We start from the raw sequence: 14,195 nt of genomic DNA, 5'->3' as shown, positions 1-14,195 counted from the left end.
CAGTGTAATCAAATCACGTCCAAATCACCTTTCAAGTTCATAGCTGATGGCAGACTGATGATAAACAGTTTGATGGCTGCAATGCATAATGAGCATATCAATTTTCGATTTTTGTGCCAAAAATACTAAATATAGCCACAGGACAGAAATCTAAATATCTCTTAATCTTAATTTACTCCTGTGAAAAATACCTTTGTAATATCTAATGTGCCTCAACTCGAGTTTCAGAAGAGGTCTCAAACATGTGCTCATCAAACATAACGGAGTCTCTTGAGCTATGAAAAAACATAACAATAAATGCTTCAGAGTGATCATGTTTTCCCCTTAAAACCCTGCAACAAAGATTTGTTAGAGAATTCACAGTCTGTGTGTATATGTGTATGCGTATGTGTATGTGTGTGGAGGGGGGGTTGTCTATACATGTGAGCAAACCTGAGCTTGGTTTCGCTCCTCCTCCCAAATGTAAAGGAGTGTGTGTGTGTGTGTTTGTTTGTTTTTCCCATCAGCCTCATCATCTACACCAACTCTCCCACTTCTGTGACTTTCCCTATATGGATAAATGGTATGTCCACTTTTACTCTCTTCTGTTTGTCAGTCAGGCATGTGCGTGTGTTTATACAATTTGACTTTTATCTCACACAAGAACTAAGAAGTCTTTTTACAAAAGAAAGAGAACTGCTGCAAGATTTCTGTGCTCCTGCACTGCTGCATGCATGGCTTTCCAGACAGAGTGATTTAGCATATGGTCAACGGATGAGATGGGTTTCTTTGGTTCGGACTGCAGTGTGGGTGTTTCATATTTTAGAGGGTAGCAGAGAATTAGTTTATGTATATTTACTTCCCTCAGATAGCTTCCAGGTGGAAGTGGTCGTACGCAGTAGAACAAAAGGCTTAAAGCTGTCAGACAGATATAAGACACAAGTGTTTAAGCAAAGTGGTTTTACAGCTGAAGGGTGAAAGCAACATATTCATATCAATGACTGCATTAATTTGTATATGCAAATCAATAATATGCAATAAAAGGTTTGGCATACCTGTTAGGTCAGATGAGACCAGCATGAATTTCCATACTGGTTTATCTTCAGATCCAGCTGGTGGACTAGTTTGCATGGCCACACTGTAAAAAATGTAAGTTGTAAATAAAAGAAAGAATACTGGAGTTCAGTTTACAAGAAAATAACTTTTCAGTCTACTTCAACATTTCAATTAAATTTAATTTAATTCAATGTGTTATTTGCCATTTCTTGGTAATTGTATGTAAAATTTACTAGCATTTTATGTTTTTTTGCTCTGTTCCAAACACTTTTTTTTCCCTCAGTGAATGATGTTCACCAGCAAATTAATATATACAATATAGTATATATAATATAAATAAAATTTAAATGTATATATGAATTATATACATATTTTTCCCAATGCATAAACATCTGCAAGTTGAACTTTCACATACATTTCCCACTTACAGCTACAAAAATTCTTCTTAAAAAAAGACAGCTCACGTTATCCATTGGTTTAATTGAGAATTAATCAGCTGGACAGGGAAGGCATCCCATCCCATTCTATCCTGCACCAATGAGATGGTCCATCATGAGCGTGTACTTAAAATCTGTTTAAACTTACAGGCTTATTCACTTTTGCACATATTTTCCCCCCTATTTCTGCTAACACAAACAGCCATTAAGTGTTAAAATATTGTTGATTATTCCAGATGTGCAGTGTCACGGGTGCACTGCTGAGCGGACTGAGGAGCAAGGAATGGAGAGAGACGAGGAGTACATCAACCCAAATGGGTTTAATTAATACAAAGGAACACTCACGCAATACATGTAGACATAGACATTCACATACATTAACATACAATACCGGACGCTGGAGCACACACAGGGAACACTATTTATACACACAGGAGGAGGGGCTGACGAGACACACCTGGGAGCAATGAAACATCAAGGGAAACACCTGGGACAAATGAACTTAACTAATCAGGACAGGAACAGGAAACTAACCAAATAAGGGCATAGGAAGGCACATGGGGAGCAAGACACACACAAAACATGGAACAGAGTCTGACATGCAGCATGTGACTTTTTGTCCTAAGACTTAATATTATGCATAACTTTTTATTTTTCACCACCAAACAAAAGTGCAGATTTTGTCAGCAAACGACTCAAACACCATGTTTAATTTGAGTTGATATGAATATGAAGTGTATTAAATATGAAATTAAGGATTTTACTTAAAGGGAAAAAAACTATTATTTAATTTAATTGATTTTTTATTTTAAAGTTATTTATTTTAGTTTGTTCTATTTTCCATACAAATGAAAGTGAATGGAGACTAGCTCCAAAATGAGAAAAAAGTAGTATAAAACTACTGTAAAAGTGATCCATATGGCTTACAAATCAATCATTCATTAATTGTGTGTGAGTAAAATAAATTAGTTTTGTGTGTCATATTTAAATGTTAGACAGTCAGTGTTGTTATTGTTAACTAAAACTATAACTATTAAAAATTGTTTTAGTAATTGATGTAAATAAAACGATATATAAAGAAATGAAATATAACGAATAAATCAAAATATATAAATGTTGCCTTGACAACTAAATGAAATATGTTTAAAGTTTGAAGTACTAAAATTACTTAAATTAAATCAATAAAGTAAAACTATATAGAAATATTCTGAAAAATAAAAATAATAAAACTAATAAAAACTAGTAAAAATGACAAAATCACATTTAAAAAGTTCTAATATTTAAACAAACAAAAAAAAAAGATCTAATTCAAAATATGAATAAATACTACAACAGTATATAAATAATAGTGAAATTACATTGTAGGCAGCCTATCTCACTTTCATTATTTGGAAAAAGCAGCGTGAATATTCAGCGAAATATCTCCCTTTGTGTTCCAAGGTAGAAATAAAGTCATTCAATTTTAAGTGGTATAAGGGCGAATAAATATTGACATTTTCATGTTTGGATGAACTATTCCTTTACTACAATAATCATCTTACTTGAATGTATAATGAAAAATTGCTTTTTCTAGGTATTTATATCACTGAAGATGGAAACCTTCTATTTGTTTTTGTTGAAGGCAATGTCATGCTACCATCATCTCAACAACACAGCAAAGAAGTAAAACACACATAAAGGACACCAGCATTTTCACAACGCAAACCGCAGTGAGTGAACAATGGGGAAAGGATATTACATCAGCAAACATCTGGCCACTGCAGCCATGGTACTGGCCGCAATAGCCTTGGTGACCATCATTGCATTATCAGCGGTTTATAATCGAGAAAAGTCCAAAAGCACAGCAAAATTCTCTAACGCAACTACATCGCCTGTATTTCCCACACCGAAGACTTCGAACGAACCCTGGGACAGATACAGGCTGCCTGATACTCTGTCTCCACAGTACTACAACGTGACTCTTTGGCCCCGTTTGGTGAAGAACGCCAATGAGATGTATATTTTCACTGGCATCTCTGGAGTGATGTTTACATGTGTGAAGAAGACAGACCTGATATTAATTCACTCCAACAAGCTGAACTTGACTCTGTTTAAGGGGCACCATGCAAAACTCACGGGTCTGAGTGGCGTACACTCTAAAAAATGCTGGGTTAAATATAACCCAGCGCTGGGTTAAAAAGGGACAAACCCAGCTATTGGGTTGTTTTGACCCAGCGGTTGGGTTCAAAACACCCCAACCGCTGGGTCAAAACAACCCAATAGCTGGGTCAAAACAACCCAATAGCTGGGTTTGTCCCTTTTTAACAATTTTTAGAGTGTAACGGCTCCGGCCATAAAGACAAGCTGGTTTCAGACAGAAACGCAGTATCTGGTGATTCAACTGGAGGGAAAACTGAAGCCTGGGAAGGACTACTGTCTCTACACAGAGTTCACAGGAGAGCTCGCTGATGATCTGGAGGGTTTCTACAGGAGTGAATACATGGAAGATGGGGAAAAAAAGTGAGAAGTTGTTTATGGAAGCAATAGATACTAAAGCAGCTAGAAATGTCAGAATGTCATTCCATTAGACACAAAACATCAAACAAAGTGGCATCTGCAAACAGATGAAACATCTGCAATAGATTTCTCAGAACTAACTTCGCTTTTCTGTGTCATTTCTGCAATTACTTCTAAGCAACTGCTTTTGAGGATGTTTCGGTGGATGAATGAAGTCAGCTCCTTTCAAGTTTCTCACACAGTTCTAGCAGACAAACCACAGGTGCACTTCCCTTCATGTTCAGCAAACAGAAATGCCATAATACTTTATATTTGCATGCATTTTGAACTTTTGTTCAAAAGTTTGGGATTAGTACCTTTTTTTTTTTTTTAAATTAATGCTTGCAAGGATGCATTAAATTGCAATAGATTTCTCAGAACTAACTTCGCTTTTCTGTGTCATTTCTGCAATTACTTCTAAGCAACTGCTTTTGAGGATGTTTCGGTGGATGAATGAAGTCAGCTCCTTTCAAGTTTCTCACACAGTTCTAGCAGACAAACCACAGGTGCACTTCCCTTCATGTTCAGCAAACAGAAATGCCATAATACTTTATATTTGCATGCATTTTGAACTTTTGTTCAAAAGTTTGGGATTAGTACCTTTAAATTAATTAAGTAAATTAATGCTTGCAAGGATGCATTAAATCGACCAAAAGTGACTGTAAAGACATTCATAATGTTACAAAAGTCATCAAATAATCCTGAAAAAAGGGATTTATGGTTTCCACAAAAATATTAATTAAGCAGCACAACTGTTATCAACATTGATAATGAGAAGAAACGTTTCTTGAGCACCAAATTAGCATATTAGAATGCTTTCTGAAAGATCATGTGACACTGAAAATTCAGCTTTGCATTCCAGGAATAAATTATATTTTAAAATATATAAAAATAGAAAACAGTTGTTTTTAAATTATAATAATATTTCTCAGACCACAAGAGGGCCCCATAACTGTCTAACTGAGCCGTAACTACTTCCTGAGCCAGTTTTTAGTATATTTTAAAAAGAAAAGAGTCTGCTTATTCCGCATATGTCTAGAAACAGCTGTGAATTTCACACCTTGAATTTCAGTCTTCTTTTTTATATCACTAAAGTTATTGGGAACTGGGTCTGTAAAGATCAAAAAATAAAACATCCGTTTGACTTGTGCTCCATGTGCATAGCCGTCTGAAGCCACACATTAGCTTTGTGTCACAAAAATGGTGAAAAGACACCACATTTGATCTGAGAGTTACTGCAGAGTGGACAGTTTTCAATGAATAAGGACTTAAATTTCAGTCTATTTCTTACAAAATAAAGCTTAAGAAGGTTAAAAAATGGAGCAGGATATTCAGAAATGTCACCATCTGTAAACCGTGGAAGAAAGAAAGTCACCAGTTAGAACAACATGAAGGTGATGACTAATGGATTATTCCCTTAAAGTGCAAAGTTTGCATATTCGTTCCCATGTCTTGTGTGGTTTTTGAGTCTGAGTCTGCGGGTTATGTGTCATTCTGCAGCATCTGTCCTCCTGATGTTGGCATTTACTTCAGCTGAGTTTGTTTTCTGTGCAATTATTCATCTGTCATCATCTTCAAACCTAAGCATGAACAAACTTTTGCCTCAAATCATGTTTTAGCTTGCAGGGCCAATTTCAAATCAAAACAGCGTTTCTGTAACCCATTAGTCAAACCCTGTGAAGATTTTCTAAAATATGCCTCTTAAAAAAATGCTTTTCAATTGCAAAATGGAATGCTGTGGACTGGAGGCCGGTGATATACATGTGTTTAACGACATATTGATTTAGTCAATTCACTAAGTCAATATATTGACTTCTAAACAGTTTTAACGACTATCTATTCTATGATTTGTCATGCCACAATAAATGTAATAATGCATCTTAATTTAGGATCTCAATTTTGTTAAATGCTATTATAGCCACAGTTTATACTATTAACTGGTATAATTAAAAGCATTTTTGTAGCTCAAACAGTAAAGCAATGCCAATGTCATGGGTTCAATTCACAAACTGACAAAATAAATGCCTTAAAGGGATCATTCACCCAAAAACGAAAATCCTGTCATTATTTACTCAACCTCATGTTGTTGCACGCATACTCTATGCATTTCTTTTTTTCTACACAAAGAAATATATTTTGAAGAATGTTGGTAACCAAACAGGTTTGATTCCCTTTGAGTGCCATTGTATTTTTATTTTTTATTATGAATGTCAATGAGTATCAAAACTATTTGTTTATCAACATTCTTCAAAATATCTCCTTTCGTGTTCCACAAAACAAAACGTCAGGTTTGGAATGACATGAGGGTGAGTAAATAATGACAGAATTTTTTATTTTTTATGCGGACTATCCCTTTAGATGCAATATAAGTCGCTTTGAATAAATTCGTAAATGTAAATGAAAAAATATTTTAAAATGTAATTTATTCAATGCTGAATTTAAATGTAAAGGCTAAATTCATAAATGTAAATGTAAATAACTTATTCTACTCAAAATCATATAATTACTTGGTAGCTACATTACATAAACAAATAGCTTTAATTGTAATTTCTTATTTTTTCACCTTAGAGACAGAAAATGTCATCATTGCTGGAACGGCCATTACCAGAACGATAGTTGGACCAACAAAGAGGATGTCAACATATCTCATCGTGTTTGTTGTCAGTGATTTTACGTACATCAATGCTAAAGACAAGAAGGGAGTTTTGGTAGTACCTCCACACCAATTTATAAATCTAAACTTTAGGAAGAGGAATATTTTATAGACATGAAGTTATTTCAAAACTTGTTAGTTTGGCTTGTCAAAGGTAAGAATATGGGCAAGAAAAAGAGCCATTGAAGACGGGCAAGGCGACTATGCGTTCAACATCACTCAGCCAATACTGGAGTTCTTTGAGAAATATTACAACACTAGCTATCCGCTTTCTGTCAGGTACGACCAGCTTCATTCATGATAAAAAAGAAAACCTTTACCCTTCAAAGCACAGTAGAGTGAACAGTTACCCTCCTGTTTTCTTAGACCAGATTGCGCTGCCTGACTTCAACTCAGGAACCATGGAAAACTGGGGTCTTGTCACTTACAGAGAGACGGCTCTTCTATACGATCCACGGAGGTCTGCCAATGGCAACAAGCAGAGGATTGTGACTGTTGTTTCTCACGAGCTGGCTCACATGGTATGTCTAGGCCCAGTAAAGGGGACTCTGAGTACTTTTTGCTTCTCACAGTTTGCCGTGTGATTTATGTCTTCCAGTGGTTTGGAAACCTCGTGACGGTGAAATGGTGGAATGATCTGTGGCTGAACGAAGGGTTCGCATCATACGTGGACTGGAGTATCTGGGCGCTGATTATGCTGAGCCCACCTGGAACATGGTAAGAACATCACTCAGAGGATTTTAGTGAAATAGTCCCTCTCTTTTAAATAATTTTAAGATAATCAATGCTATTACATAAACTTCAAGGCACTTACATAGTGCTGACAAAAACTTGTATTCAAAATTGAAGTGTGTACATATTTTCTCTATTCCAATTTAATTAACAGAAACAACTAAAAGTAACAATCTATAGGCACTTTCAAAACATTGGTCTGTTTGTTTAAGCAAAGGGGATGAGGTTTGGCTGGTTAGTGTGGTTCAGTTAGTCCTGTAACAACGCCACCCCGGAACAAACAGGATCTTTCTGCCTTGATGGTCATTCAAAAGTAGCCATGTATTCTGACAAAAACGTTTGTTTCCAAGCAACATATTTATCTATTTATTTGGCAAGTTTTTGTAAACCTGAGGCATTTTTATTTAAATAAATAAATAAATATTTTTTCATAATTGTTTCAGGTTTACATTTGCAATCAAATAAATAAGAAACAAACAAACAAACAAAGAACGAAACAAACAAACAAACAATAGATAGATAGATAGATAGATATATAGATAGATTTTATTATTATTATTAAAAAAAACATATGAAATAAGTTAATTATTTATTTATTTAGAAGGCAAACAAGTTTTTGGTAAACCTGAAATTTTAATAATAAATATTTAATTTATTTAAATGAAAAATGAATGAACGAATGAATGAATAGATAGACAGATAGACAGATCTTTGTAAACTGGGAAACATTTACTATTTTAGCAGTTCTGTTTATAGCCACTAGTGGTGCAGAAGTTACACACTTCACCTTTGAGAGAGCATGTAGTATTGCATGCTGCAGTGCAGCTAAATAGATAGAAGAGTCACACCTTGTAACTGATGTAATTGACAATCAACTCTATCCCTCACCAGAAAGACCAGCTCATTCTGTATGACCTGCAAAGAGCGTTTGCTGTGGATAGCTTGAGCTCCTCTCACCTCCTCTCTCGAAAGGAAGAAGAGGTCAACACACCCTCAGAAATTAGCTAAATGTTCAACACAATTTCCTACAGCAAGGTACAAAACTCTACTGCACTATCATGAGACCTAGCAAATTAGCAAAGCCTAGAATCCAAGAAGAACACTCTAGAAACTCGACTGAAAACTCCAAGAACACTCAAAATACCATGGCAACCAGACAGTGACACACTAAGAACATTTTACCGACCACATACCAACTGAATAGCAAACAGGTTGTTAAGCACTCTGCAACAAGATAGTAATGTGCTGCGAATAACTACTCAGAACACCCCAACAACCACCTAGCAACACCCTGGCAACCACTCATAACAATTAAATAGATTACAACATTAAAAAATGTTTTGGATCTTCATGTTGGGTCTATGTTGGGTTTCAGCTTGAGCTCAGATATTGTGGAATTTCGAAAGACCACCAAAAGCGCAATCTCTTGAGGGACTGCAAATAAAGTCATAAAGCAGTCAGGGTAGTTTCAGTCCAGTCAGAGATAAATGCATTTCATATGTTTGTCATTACAGGGAGCTGCAGTGCTTAAAATGCTCTCTGAATTCCTGACAGAGCCTGTGTTTGCCAAAGGACTCAGTGTACGTTTTACTGTACTCTAATGTTTTTGAACAAGTTTAAGAGTTCATACAAATTTCAAGTCATATTTCACGACCAATTGTGTTGTTCTCTCCCACAGAACTATTTGAAGCAGTTTGCTTTTGGAAGCTCAGTGCATTTAGATCTCTGGCTACATCTTCAAAAGGTGGGCTGTTTAACTGCTTGACATTTATATGTGGTAAAGCTGGGCAGTTGCAAATTATTAAGTTTGAATTGCGTGATATAAAATCGTAATTGCATGTTATAAAATCAGAATTGCGAAAATAGTCTTTTCCCTCAGAATTGGACATTATAATTCGCAATTGTTAGTTTATAAAAGTCAGAATTGCAAGAAAAAAGTCAGAACTGCGAGAAAAAAGTCAGAACTGTGAGTTTATATCTCGTAATTCTGACTTTATAACTCGCAATTGCACGTTTATATCACGCAATTTTGAGAAAAAAGTCAGAACTGCAAGAAAGTGTCAGAATTGCTCATAAACATCTTGCAATTCTGACTTTTTTTTTTCTTGCAGTTGCGAGTTTATATCACGCAATTCTGAGAAAAAGTCAGAATTGCAAGATGTAAACTCGCTATTGTGAGAATGTAAAAAAAATTAAATCGTAAATCAGTAAAACATTCTGGAAAAAATCAAGATGTTATTTTTTTGCCATGTCGCCCAGCCCTAATATGTGGTGTAGTGGACACTGTAAGACATGCTGGAGCTCAGTGTTATGCTCGTTTTCACGTCTCAACCAGGCAGTAGATCAAATAGTGCATTCAAGTCATGTCGGATAGATTGTATTTACGGCGGAATCGATGGATGCAACGTCTGTAGTTGACGGTAAATTTATTTTTTAATTGATAGTTTAGTTGTCCTATAAACTTAAATTGGTCATGTTCTTGTTACGCAGCTAGTTAATGAAATCACAGTACTTACAGGTATTACGCAGTGACATTTGTCAGGCTTTTTATTTACAAAAAATAAGCTTTTTGAATGTGGCAGGATTGTAATATAACAATTAATAACAAGTTTTTATGCGATACAGATTAAAGTGGCTTCATAAATTACTTTGTAAAAATATTAAAAACGTAAAACACACCTGATGCGAATTCTTTGCTCTTCATTTTCTATAAGCAGAGTTAACAGACCCTGTTGTATTTTCTTGTAATTTATTAAAAGAAGGTACACCGCCATCTTGTGCCGACTAAACTGATTTGAACGCACCTGACGTTGTAATTACGACTTGTCAACTCGTAAGTACGAATGTCCCAGGAGGACTTGAACGCAGCAAAACTCCAGGGGTGAAACTGCCGTATAGTGTTCACGAGATCATGAACCGCTGGATACTACAGATGGGTTTCCCAGTAGTCACCATTGACACTCGAACAGGGAATGTCAGCCAAAAGCACTTTCTTCTGGAACCAGAAGCAGTGGTGGATAGGAAATCTGAATTCAAGTATGTTGTCAAACATCATCATTGTGATATAACATTTGAAAACCCTTCTTATAAGTCTAACTGCTGTGTTAAACCTCAGTTATGAATTGTTTGTGCCCATCAAATGGATGAAGAAAGGCCAGGTGCAGGATCAGCTGTGGCTTCTACAGAAATCAGGTACGTTAAACCATCTAAAGTCACTTTATACTTTTCATCTACCTCAAGGTCTTGCAACAGGTCTTGCACGCTCAGCCAATAAAATCGCAGGTCACTCGGTTCTTGTAGTTATGGGTCTCTGCACTCCAACGGAAGATTATCCGGCCAATCTGTAGTAGGCAAAGAGTCAAATCTTACTTGTTATTCTACAGGGGGCTGGAGATGCATGAAATCCTGGATTTTGGAAATTAGATTTGCTTTTGGAAGACAAGGGAGCGAAGCTTACAAAACTATTTTGGCTTGAGAGAATGCATGCATTCGTTTTTTTACATTTACTAAAGACCAATTGAAAAGTGTTCGACCATGTAAAACTTGTCGTCACAATGCCAGGGTGTTCTGGGTTGTTGCTTGCTGCTTACCTACCGGCCCAAGTATAAAGATGCATGCATTAATATTGTCTTTGCACTGCCAGTACTGTAACTTATTGTCAAATGAAATGTTTTCTCCTTGAATTGAGATACTATATAAAGTATGACCTTATTTTATCGGCTCTAAGCTATACACAAACCCATGAAAGTCAGCAAAAATGAATGGGTGCTGGCTAACCTCCATGTGTCGGGATACTTCAGAGTGAACTACGACCTTGGGAACTGGGAGCGACTTCTCAGCCAACTGGAGTCAAATCACCAGGTCCTGCATGACAATTATGAGAAAGAACAGTCACAAAAGTGCCAAAAAAAATATTTTTAAATGTCTTTTCTTATATGATACCTGTGGTAAACAGAGCTCAGATTCTGGATGATGCATTTAATCTGGCAAGGTGGGAGTTATTGCACATTGCATGTACACTACAAATGTTCAAAAGTTTTTTTGTTGTTGTTTTTTTTAAGAAATTAATACTTTTAGTCAGCAAAGGTGCATCAAATTAATCAAAGGTGACAGTAAAGACATTTATAATGTTACAAAACATATATTGCAAATAAATGCTGTTCTTTCTATTCCTGTAAAAAAAAAAGTATCACATTTTCCACAATAATATTAAGCAGTACAACTGTTTTCAACACTGATAATAATAAGAAATGTTTCTTGAGCAGCATATCAGCATATTAGAATGATTTCTGAAGGATCACGTGACACTGAAGACTGGAGTACTGATGCTGAAAAGCTTTGCATCACAGGAATAAATTACATTTTGAAATATTAAAATAGAATATTAAATAATTTATTCAAATAAAATATTACAATAGAAATCAGTAACTTTAAATTGTAGTAATATTTTACAATATTACTGTTTTACTGTATTTTTGATCAAATAAATGCAGCCTTGGTGAGCATAAGAGACTTACTTAAAAAACAGTAAAACATCTTACCGACCCTACATTTTTGTATGTTTCAGGGTTCTCACGGTCTTGGAAATACATTTTGGGCTTGGGAAAGTAATGGAAATTTATCAAATTTAAAAAAAAAATAAATAATACTATTTATATTCATTTTTCTAGTTTTTCTAGTTATGTGCTGCTCAAAAATATTTCATCTGCTACAAATTGCTTTTGTGTGGAATGCATCTTGCAAACCTTGTTAGTGTGATTTGTGAGTGAATTGAGTCAGTTCATTGCTATGAATCAATTAAACTGCTTCGCAATTCAGTCTAAATGATGAGTCTAAATTAGTAAATCAGTCTGAATCAAGGTGATTTTTTAGAAGTCTGTATCTATCCAGTAATCAAAAACAATTCATGGAAATTCACAGGTAAAAAATGTGAATGACTGGATTCCATATAAAACTGTACATTTTTGTTTATTTTTCCAGAGCATCCATTTTAAACATAACACTCGCTTTGAGATCAACTAAATATCTCCTGCAGGAATACATTCCATGGGAGGCAGCGCTTCGCAATCTGAACTATTTTTTCCAGTTGTTCGATCGCAGTGAAGTTTACGGTGCAATGCAGGTTGGTTAAATCTCATTTTTATAATCAAACCTGAAGTAAAACAGATAAATTACAGGGACTGCTGGTCGTATTTCTTTCAGGCTTATCTTAAGAAACAAGTCAAACCGCTATTTGAATATTTTGGGACTATCAGCTCAAACTGGACAACAGTTCCCTCTGGCCACACTGATCAGTAAGGACAAATTTTTCATATGCCGCATGTTTCCCAGACTCAATTTTATTTATATTAGATAAAGTTATATTTAAAAATAAGCTGTAAACTTGTAAATTGTTTCATGTTTTAATAAGGTACCTGGAATATACTATGAACCCAGAAAAGATACGCAAACAGGATGCCACTTCTACCATTGGGTACATTGCCAGTAATATTATTGGCCAACCTTTGGCATGGGACTTTGTCCGGGCAAACTGGGACTATTTCTTTAAATTGTAAGTATGCCAAATACCATAACACACACTCACAAAGAGAGAAAGAGAAAAATATGTGAAAGTATACACTTTTGGTATTACTCAACAGGTACGGCACTGGATCATTCACTTTCTCCAGATTAATTAGTGACGTCACCAACAGATTCTGCACACCATTTGAACTCAGTCAGGTACATGACCTTTGACCTTAGAACGACTCAGCAAAAATCTATTGCATGCACTGTGAGAGGCTTATGAGACATAACCTGACTTAAGTGTTAAATCCTTGCTGTCTTTGCTCAGTTGAAATGCTTTCAAAAGGACAGCGCTGAGACCGGATTCGGCTTGGGAACTCAAGCGCTGCAGCAGGCCATCGAGAAGACAACAGCCAAGATTAAATGGCTGGAAGAGAACAAGGAGGCGGTTTTGCAGTGGTTCCTCTCAGAATCAGCGTAAAACTCACATCTCTGTGCTGTGAGATCAGAGTAATTTAAATACTACTTCAGTTATTTCAACTGGCAGTTCAAAACTAATCATTCTGTCATCACTTACGCATTAAAAATCTTACTGACACTCAAACCTGTGAATGGTAGTGATTATGACAGAATTTTCATTTTTGGTTAAAGGGATCATATGATGCTGCTAAAAAGAACATTATTTTGTGTATTTGGTGTAATGAAATGTGTTTATGCGGTTTAAGGTTCAAAAAACACATTATTTTCCACATACTGTACATTATTGTTTCTCCTCTATGCCCCGCCTTTCTGAAACGTGTCGATTTTTACAAAGCTCATCAGTCTGAAAAGTGAGGTGTACGCTGATTGGCCAGCTATCCAGTGCGTTGTGATTGGTCGAATACCTCAAGTGTGTGACGGAAATGTTACGCCCCTTACCATACTGTGATGTCCTGTCCGGCCGGAGCGAGGAGACAAAAACATTAAAACCCATTATAAACGAGGCATTTGTTACATCCAGTGGGGACATAATTACGGATTATAATGACTTATACTGTCTTTTTACGCGTTGCGTTGCATCGCGCCGCGTAAACATAAAACCATGTCTGCATTTGTGATCGGAGAAATGACAAACAACAAGCCCTACTCTACACTGCCCAAAAAACTCGCTTTAAATATATAAAATATAAAAACTCTTTAAATATAAAAAACGGTACTTGCAGTCTGTGAGACAGAACAGCCGGCATTGTAGTCTACTCTACCAGGATCAGGAAACGGTCCTCCATAAAATGTGCTGCACACATCTGAATATTTGGGTT

General features: G+C 35.8%; 1 pseudogene; it reads left to right on the top strand.

Annotated features, from left to right (window-relative positions):
• The first annotated feature begins 492 nt into the window (after positions 1–492).
• On the top strand, positions 493–13,493 carry LOC107662331 (aminopeptidase Ey-like; annotated as a pseudogene).
• The last annotated feature ends 702 nt before the right edge of the window (positions 13,494–14,195 follow it).

Source organism: Sinocyclocheilus anshuiensis, unplaced genomic scaffold (genome assembly GCF_001515605.1).
Source record: "Sinocyclocheilus anshuiensis isolate Anshui unplaced genomic scaffold, SAMN03320099.WGS_v1.1 scaffold579, whole genome shotgun sequence".
In the NCBI taxonomy this organism is placed as follows: domain Eukaryota; kingdom Metazoa; phylum Chordata; class Actinopteri; order Cypriniformes; family Cyprinidae; genus Sinocyclocheilus; species Sinocyclocheilus anshuiensis.
Note: the sequence above shows the minus strand (reverse complement) of the source record. Positions and strands in the feature narration are given on the sequence as shown.